Source organism: Urocampus carinirostris, chromosome 15 (assembly GCF_059441175.1).
Source record: "Urocampus carinirostris isolate Australia breed hairy pipefish chromosome 15, RoL_Ucar_1.0, whole genome shotgun sequence".
NCBI lineage: Eukaryota > Metazoa > Chordata > Actinopteri > Syngnathiformes > Syngnathidae > Urocampus > Urocampus carinirostris.
In genome coordinates, this window is record NC_142363.1 from 26,167,675 (window position 1) to 26,177,571 (window position 9,897).

A 9,897-nucleotide genomic window follows, 5' to 3' on the forward strand; every position below is an offset into this window, starting at 1 on the left:
TAAGCTGGAGCACCTCTTTTGCGAGAAAGGGGGAACCAATGGTTTTGCCATATGGCTGTTTCTTGGCCCTTTTCCTTACACTGGGTGTCATGGCAGGATTTCTCCCACGGCATTTTTTTCTCTTGCTCCTCGACACCCAGCAAGTGTATCGTCACCATTACTGTATTCAAAGTCAAAATCATCATTATTGCCGTCTCCATATGTTTTCAGCATACTATTATAATAACAATAATTTTCTTTGGCGATCACGGTGACAACTGACTGTTTTGTGGTGTGGTGTGTGTGTGTTGTCCATCATACAAAGTGTCTTTGAACCTACTAGATAGATAAAGTATCTATCTATCTATCTGTAACCGCGTTGTACGTGTCCCACCAAAGATCCACATTCACGCTGGACTGGATGATGAGGTTTTTATTATTACAGTTCTGCAAATGGATGAGTCACAACATTAGCTTTTTCTGCTGGGTTTGATCTCTTTGATCTCTTTGTAGTACTCTGGTTAAACTGACAAAACCCCGCCTCCTGGTCACATGTTAGAAGCCAAAACCAAACCCCACCCCATACCAGCAGATGGCACTGTTGGACTCAGCATTGCAGGACATTTACCAAAAACTATACACATATTTTAGCAGGAATTTCAATAAAATAAAAGTTATTATTACACCCGTTACATACACCCCCCTGAAATTCTGCTAAATATGGGAGTGCTACACTAAAAAGAAAAAAAATCACATGCCAAAAAGGCAAATACTGATGAAAAAGAGGACACGAAAACTGGTACAGTATTACAAGGAACAAACTGAAGTGCATGTCAGTTCTAAAACTCTCCCAAACGGAGTGTGAAAAGAAAGGAGGCGAGCAAACTCCTAACTAAGCACAGACTCAAAGATGCCTGTTACATCTCTGAAATATCAAACATTGTTCCTGTAGTTGTAAGTGCTCACATAGGCACAATTCTTGTGAAAGTGCATCTCTACTGAACTTAAACTAGGAACTTGCAGATATTGCGGACAGATGATTGTCACCTACCACATGGTCATTCATCTGACAAATAAGACGACTAGGAGGCCTGATGGACTGGCGGACCCTAAGACCATAACGGTTAGGTTGAGCACAAATAACCTGAGCTTGAAGGTCTGGGGCAGTCAAGTCTAAACAGTCAGTATCAGGGGAGTCTGCGTCCAGATGGTCAGTGTTCAATGGGGTCTCGTCTGGGAGACCCATACCCAAAGGGATCATGTTTTCAGAGCACTGTGATGGGCTTTCCGTATTGTCACTTGAAGTATGGTCAACATCTTGTTCGGGGATGTGCTGACTTCCTCGGCTGGATGTATCAACACTGCGAGAGTCGGACTGGGCATCAGATCTGCTGTCTAGTGAGTTATCCTCTACCTCTGGATGAACTTGCTCTTCACCTGCCTGTATCACCCAGTTTACTGTACGGACATCACTGTCTTCAACCGCGTCAGGTAAATCAGGGCATACATCACTTCCATGCATAGCAGCGTCAGACTCTGAGTGTTCAGATTCGCTGGCCAGATCATCCTCACAGGGCAAGAAGCTAACAGAGAGCAGCAAATTCCTGTGAACTACCTTCTCTTTGCCCGTCAGACAATCCTTGACTCTGTAGACATTGAGATCAGGCTTGACTGATATGACTTCATACGGGGTTGACTCCCACTTGTCTGCAACTTTGCGTTTCCCCGGGACACCTCTGTTGGCGATCAACACCCGGTCTCCCACAACGAGAGGTGATCCTTTGGCCCTACGGTTGTACAGCTTGGCATGACGAGTCTGTTCTCTGAGAGTATTCCTCTGTACAATCTGAGCAGCTTCATGTAGATCTTTCTTCAGATGGCGTACAAAGTCAGAGTAGCTGACAACAGCATCATTGGTATTAGCATGTTGAAACATGACATCGACAGGGAGACGAGGGATCCTACCAAACACTAGGTAAAACGGTGCAAACCCTGTTGTCTCATGCTCTGTGCAGTTATAGCAGAATGTGAGCTGCTGCAGCATTTGTGGCCACTTTGCTTTGGGCTGAGGGGGAAGGGTTCTGATCATATCTCCCAATGTTCGGTTGAATCGTTCTGCGATGCCATTTCCCATGGGGTGGTACGGAGTGGTATGGGATTTCTGCACCCCTGCCATCTCTAGAAGCTCTTTGATCAGTTTGCTCTCAAAATTAGCTCCCTGATCAGAGTGGATACGCCGTGGGAAACCATAGACAAGGAAGAAATCCTGCCACAGACGGCGAGCAACTTGTTTGGCGGTTTGATTTCTGCAAGGGAAGGCGTGCGCCATCTTGGAGAAATGATCAGTTACGACCAGGACATCTACAGACTTGTTCTCTTGCTCAGCAGTCCAAAAGTCTATACAGACCAACTCCATAGGCTCAGAGGTGACTATGTTCTTGAGTGGTGCACGGTTGTGTGGTTCCGGTGTTTTCCCTACTACACAGCGCTGACAGGATTTGACATAATTCACAACATCACGTTCCATGCCATTCCAGAAGAATCGTTGCCGCACCAGAGACAAAGTACGGTTCTGGCCTTGGTGACCTGCTGAGTCATGTAAACCTTGAAGGACTTTCTGTTTCAATGAATCAGGCACCACAAACTGGAAGATTTTCTTGGCCATGTGAGGATCTTTCCTTATTTTGTAGAGCATGCCATTCTGTATGGTGAGTCGGCTCCAATGCTTCAGTAGTTTCATCACACTAGGCGACTCGACAGCTCTCTCACGCCTGGTAGGTCTCTTGTGTCTATGCACAAAGTACATGGTCCTGCTTATTGTGTTGTCCTGTTCTTGTAAACCAACAAGCTGACTCTGTGGGAGTGCCGTTGACTGATCTCCCTTCTGCAGAAGATTGAAGTTGGCGTCTGTTCCCATCACTTGACCCACGCCACCAGTGGACTGAGCACTGAAGACAGCAGCAACCTCTTCTGATGTCACAGAACCATTGGAGCCTGATGGAATTGCCCTTTTTACTGACTCGTCTGATGTCCCAGCACTCTCGTCTACAACAGCGTGACAATTGTTGGATACTCTGAACACCTCTTGCACAGTACTGTTGTTCACCCTGTTGACTTGGTCCAAGAGCGAAGTATAGGGCTCGGTAACAAGGCGATGACCCACACATGACCGTACAAATGGCTCACGGCTCAGAGCGTTGGCTACGATGTTCTTTGGTCCGGGAATGTACTTCAGGTCAAAATTGTATGCAGCTAGCTTCGCTACCCACCGCTGTTCACACGCATCAAGTCTTGGTTTGGTCAAAATGTATGTAAGTGGGTTATTGTCGGTCCACGTGGTAAAGTGTCTTCCTTTCAACCAATGGCTGAATTTATCACATACCGCCCATTTCAAGGCAAGAAATTCGAGCCTGTGTGCAGGGTAGTTGAGCTGGGAGCGAGAGAGCGTCTTACTTGCAAAGGCGACTGGTCTGGCTACTTTTCCACCAGGTGGCAGCTGTGACAGGACTGTTCCAATCCCATCAAAGGATGCGTCGACAGCCAGAATAAACGGCGCATCAAAATCTGGGTGGGCCAGAGTGACACCTGTCACGAGGTCGTGCTTCAGTGTTTCAAAGGCGTTCTGGCATGCATCGGACCAATCTGCAGGCGTCAGCTTCACTTGACCTTTCTTGCGGGCTCTCTTGCGCTTATGCTTGTCACCAGATTCAGATGTGAGCCTGAACAGAGGTTTTGCCTTCGCAGAACATGCTTCAATGAAGCTTTGGAAATACATCACCATGCCTAGAAAAGATCTGATTTTACTAGGGCATGGCGTCTTGCCATCCGACTCCATTAGATCAGTGACTTGTACGTCATTTATCGCTCTCACTTTCTCGGGGTCAGTCCGAATTCCATCCTCACTGATGACATGCCCAAGAAATTTCACAGTCCGTCTGAGGAAAAAACACTTTTTGGGTGCGAGCTTGAGGTTGTGTTCCTTAAGGCGAGTAAACACCATCTGCAGGCGTTGGAGTGCAACTTCCTCTGTGGGGGCAAACACCATCAGATCGTCGAGGTAACATAATAGGCTCATGAAATTCTGATCACCAAATATTGACATCATCATCCTCATAAATGTTGCTGGGCTGTTGCAAAGTCCCTGAGGGAGCCGGTTGTACTCGTGAAGGCCGAATGGTGAGGAGAATGCCGTGTACTTTCTGTCGTCAGGGTGCAAGGGGACATTGTAGTAGCCTGACGTCAGATCCATTGTGGAGAAAAAGGCATTTCCCCCAAGTGCGGCCAAAGCATCAGCTTGATGCGGTAGTGGGTAGGCATCCTTTATGGTTCTTGCATTAAGCCTTCTGAAATCAGTACATACCCTTAGTTCTCCATTCCGCTTCCATATGAGAACAAGCGCAGATGCATAGTCGCTAGTCGACTTCTGAATAATTCCTTTCTCTTCCATCTCGTTCAGAGTCGTCCTCAGTTTTTCATACTGACTTGGTGGTATACGTCTGTAGGGTAGACGGAACGGCTTATCATCAACAAGGTGGATACGATGTACAAACTCTTTGGCCTCTCCACAGTCCATCTTATGGCGAGAAAAGATTGACTCGAATTGTTCGATGATATGAAGGAGCTTGTCTTTACACTGCAGCGAAACCTCACATGACTTCAGGTCAATGTCTTGCAGTCCCAGAGCTTCCAATGCACGCATCATGTCCTCTTCTGACCTGGGTCGGACCTCTTTGCTCTGTACACTCTGCACGTTGCACTTGACCTCCTCTGCATTGGGCAGGTCTTCCGCTGCGATACAAGGAGACACATCTGCAATTTTCCTGTTTCTTCTCAGCACCACAACTCTGTCCGTGGGATTAAAGACTTTAACAGGCACCCATCCATCTCCCCAGAGTGGAGTAACAACTCGTCCGACAAGGACTTGTCTGGGCGCAGCCTTAGATTGGGTTGGCTCAACGACCACTGTGCTGCCCGCTGATGCCCCGGCCAACTCAGGTAACTTGCCCCAAATAACGTACTCGGTCCGTGGATTCAGCGTCACGCAACTCTTGATCTTTACTGTCCCTACCTTGTCTGGAATGCAATCACCTCTCCATCTCTCTGTGTTGGAAAGCATTGACAGGAATTGACTGTGGTTATCGGACAGACCGTTGTCAGGAGTGGAAACTAATCTCCAATAGCCATCAGTACTTTTCAATTGAGTCAAAATATATTTGATGGCATTGCTGCCAAGGATCATCTGTTCTGTCTGGCCTGGCACCACCATTACTGGTATTATCATTTGGCACCCGTAAACTGTGACGTGAATGTCGTACATATCTCTGGGAGAAACTTGGTGTCCACCGCAGCCTACAATGACATAATCATCGGCCGTGTAACTCATCATATCAGGGAATTGCTGCAGGAGGTACTTAGCTGTGTCCTCACTTACTGTACAAGCCATCGACCCGCTGTCCAACAGCGCTCTGAAAGTGGGGCCTTTTTGCACAAGTACAGGTGTGTAAAACAGTTCGTCAGTCTCCGCTATTCTCTGAAACCCCTGAAAGATCAGCTTCTTCGATGGAGGTATCTTGTTGCTATACAACTCATAAATTGATTTATTGTCTTGCATGTCAGGCTTCACATTAGTGGTGGGAGGTATACTCAGTTGATCTGCACTGTTCTCCCCTAAGCGCAGATCAGTTAGTTTCCCTGAGGCAGCGGGACAACTTTCGTCACTGGACAATCACGTCGAGAATGCCCTGGGGCATGGCAGTGAAAGCAAAGGTTTTTGTCTCGGCAATGAGAGAGAGCACTGTGTTCGACTTCTTTGCAAATGATACATGGCTTGGCAGTGAAACCATTTATTCTGGCTCCAGGTCGCCTGGTTGGAGCTCCCCCTCTCTCTTGAAACTGGTTCGAGGTAACACGTATCAGAACTTTCTCCAACATACTAATAACGTCCGTTAGAGAGACATACTGTGGGCTCGAAGTCTGAGGTGGCTGGTGCACGAGGGTTGGACCATGGTTCACCTCAGCTTTGTGTACGGCAATTTCCGCTCTATTCGCAGGTTGTTGTAGGGAATCTGCTTTGTAGCTCTTCTCAGCGTGGTATTCATTCAGCACCTCTAGTACCTCACATGCTGACCACTTTTCGATGGTTTTTGATCTGTAAGTGAGTGCCAGTTCCTTGCATGGGCAGTTCCTAATAAATATGCGAGTAACCTCTATTTCAGGGTTGTCAAATGTTTTGCCCTGCTCTCTCAAGCACTCAGAGGCAAGGTCAGCTGCTCTGTTTAGTCTCAGCCAGTAGTCATAGGGGTCTTCCTGGTCTTTGGGCAAAGTTGAATAAAAGTCAGCTAAAGGGACAGCAGAGTACTTGGTACAGCTAAAGTATTTCCTGAGAAGACTATAAATCATGTCAGGGCGGGTATAGACGTCTATATTACTGTTTCTAATGCTAAACCTAACTACATCTTTAGCTTTTCCTCTCAAATGTATAAGGATTTCCTCTGCTTGCTCTTCAAGTTTCACATCACTCCTTTTTATAAATGTCCTCATTAGATCTTCCCACTCATGTATTGTTATTGAGTCTGAGCCATCCCCAATAAATGACGGCGGTTCCTTAACCTTTCTCTGCGTTACCACCTGACTCAATCTGTTTGCTTCATCTTGTGTGGCAGCAGCGTTAGGAGCTACTATATTATGTGACTGTATATTTGAGAATATGCTATCAGCCAATTTATGTCCTATCTCCTGAATAATATTTGCCATGTGATCAGCTAAACCCTCAGAAATTTCACTCGCGGAATTTGGCGTAGATGTGGGTCTGACCTGAGGTGAAGGTAGGCTAGCATGTTGGTCAGCTGCATTATGGGTGCTCACACTGGAACTTGCCTCTACTCTATGTGTCGCACCACCTGGGGTAGAACTATTATCAGAGGGGATGGGGGTAAACATGCCCCTGCCCCTGCCAAAGTGAATAGGTGTGTCAAATTGTGGAGCTAACACATTGCTCTGATTAAACATGTTTCAAAGATTAACAGAAAAAAATGTAAATAAGTCAAAATCACAAAATAAATCAGCAGCCTTCGTATCACTGTGACACTGCACTGTAATGAGCTAAACAATATCGCTCATGTAACTAAAATTTCAAATACTGTGAGCTCATGTGGCAGGTAGGACAGTCCTCGGTTCGGCGAGTTTGATAGAAGTCACGGGTCACGGCACCAATGTAACCGCGTTGTACGTGTCCCACCAAAGATCCACATTCACGCTGGACTGGATGATGAGGTTTTTATTATTACAGTTCTGCAAATGGATGAGTCACAACATTAGCTTTTTCTGCTGGGTTTGATCTCTTTGATCTCTTTGTAGTACTCTGGTTAAACTGACAAAACCCCGCCTCCTGGTCACATGTTAGAAGCCAAAACCAAACCCCACCCCATACCAGCAGATGGCACTGTTGGACTCAGCATTGCAGGACATTTACCAAAAACTATACACATATTTTAGCAGGAATTTCAATAAAATAAAAGTTATTATTACACCCGTTACATATCTATCCATCTATAGACCACCCATTAAAAAGACAAAACATGGGAGCTTGAACCAGATGCCTCCAGCATGAAAGCTCCCACTTGTCTGACCTAACTATGAGTTGTGCAGTACATGTCCATTTTAAGTTCTTAAGTTATCGCTATGCCATTGCATCTCCATTTATTTTGTTTTCTTTCACCGACATATTCATTCACCCTATTGTTTTGTTTGTAAATAAATCTAGATTGTAATGAATATGCATAATGGTGACAGAAATATAATAAAAATAACAACACTCAACAATAACAATAATAATAGTCATATGGTAGATAATGATATGAATGACAATAACAACAAAAATAATAGTCACGATAATAGTTATAATAATAACAAGCCTGATTTTTAGTCATCTATTCATGGTATAAGGCTTCTGCTCACTAACATTTGGATACTATTAACAATAATAACAACAATAAGTCACATAAAAGTTATAATCATCATAATAGTTATAATAATACCAGAAGACTTATTAATTGTACCTTTATATTCACTTTATAATGCTACTAATCACTGAATATCATTCAGACACCAATAATAATGACAATAATAACAACAATATTGAGAATTAGTTATGATAATAATAAAAATATGAATTTTAATAACAATGTTAGTTATTTGTTTAAACCATCAATTTGCTATGTAATGGTTTCAATCCCTAAATATCATTCAAAGTCCATTTACTATACTTTCAGAATAATGCTTTTTTTTCTGTATCTGGATTTGAATTGGTCAATATTTGGATATTGTTTGAGCACATCCTGTAATTTGTTCCTAAATTTCACTACACCAGAGGCAACGCAAAGATAGCTAAGCGGCTGCTTAGAGCCCTACAACCGCTAGGGGGCCCCCAAGAGTAGTTAACTTTTTGGGTGCCAACACTGTCACTTTGTGTGTCCACTCCAAAATACTTCTACAGAAATACAAAAATACTACACAATAACTACAAATTAAATATCAAAAATGGTTCTTGAAAACAGGGACCTCATATATTATTTTGCTTTCATTCTGAAAATTAAAAAATTGTACAGAAATGCTACAAAAAGGCAACTACAGTAATACTACAAAAAATACTAAATATGACAAAAATACTATTATAGCAATGCGACAAAAATACTATTAATTATACTTCTACTAAAATATTTAAAAAATATAAATACTTACTATAATACAAAAAAATACTAGAGAAATATTACTACAAAAATACCAGTACAAGAGGTTTACAACACAAACACTGCAAATGACACCTATCGCAATACTACAAAAAATCTCCTATAGAAATATCGACAAAAATACTACAGAAATACTACACATAAACAATCTTCTATGGAAATACCACAAAATACTAAAAAAATATAATACTCCCAAAAAAGACTATAATCATGAAACTACTGTAATAATACAAAATACAACAGATATACAACAAAAGTACTACAGAAATACTACTATGGAAATACTACATACAGATTACTTCAGAAATACTACACAAAAACTACAGAACCCCAATAAAAATCAGACTTTAGAAATACTAAATAAAAACTTCAGTATAACTTTAAAACTAAATAAGAAACGAAGTGCTCAAAACAGTGACTTTATATATATTTTTGCTGTAATAAACCATTTTGATGAAACTAATCAATTTCAAAAGAAGTATAACATGTAGCATGAGACCCCAGACTCCAAATGAGTTCTATTAGGTATGCAAATGATGAAGTAATAAGGGGCCCTAAATCTAATTTTACTTAGGGCCCCATGAAGGTGCGGGCCAGTCCTGCTCTACACAGACATACATGTACTTTTCCTGGTGGTCCTTTTATCTGGTTGGATCTTAAAGTTACTACATCCCTTTAAGTTATAGCTTCCTTCTTTTCGTGTAAATACTTATTGGATGTTCTCTGGGAGTATACCTTTGTTCACTTTAAATAGTAGTTGTAAAGTGGAGAACTCCACTAGGTCAATGAGTTTTAATAATTTGGACTGTAGAAATTGTCATGACCTGAATGGAATCAGGACCCAAATCCGTAACGTTAACCGCAAGTTTATTGATAGAAAGAAGAAGGGCTGCACCCGCGATCCAGTGCTTGCAGGTCGTGGGAAGCAAGCCGCTCATACAATCGGATCGTGATCCGAATACCGAAGTGGATCTTCCGGAGCGGGTGATGGCGGTGTCGAAGACGGACAAAAAAGGTCGATAGCTGGGACAGGAGAGCAAAAACGTGGTCGGAACCAAAAACAGGTCGTAAGCCGGGACGAGGGAGCAAACGTGGTCGGGGTCAAAATACAGGTCGTAGCCGGAGACAAACGGGGAGATCAGGAACGGACAGGTGGAAAAAAACGTGCAAA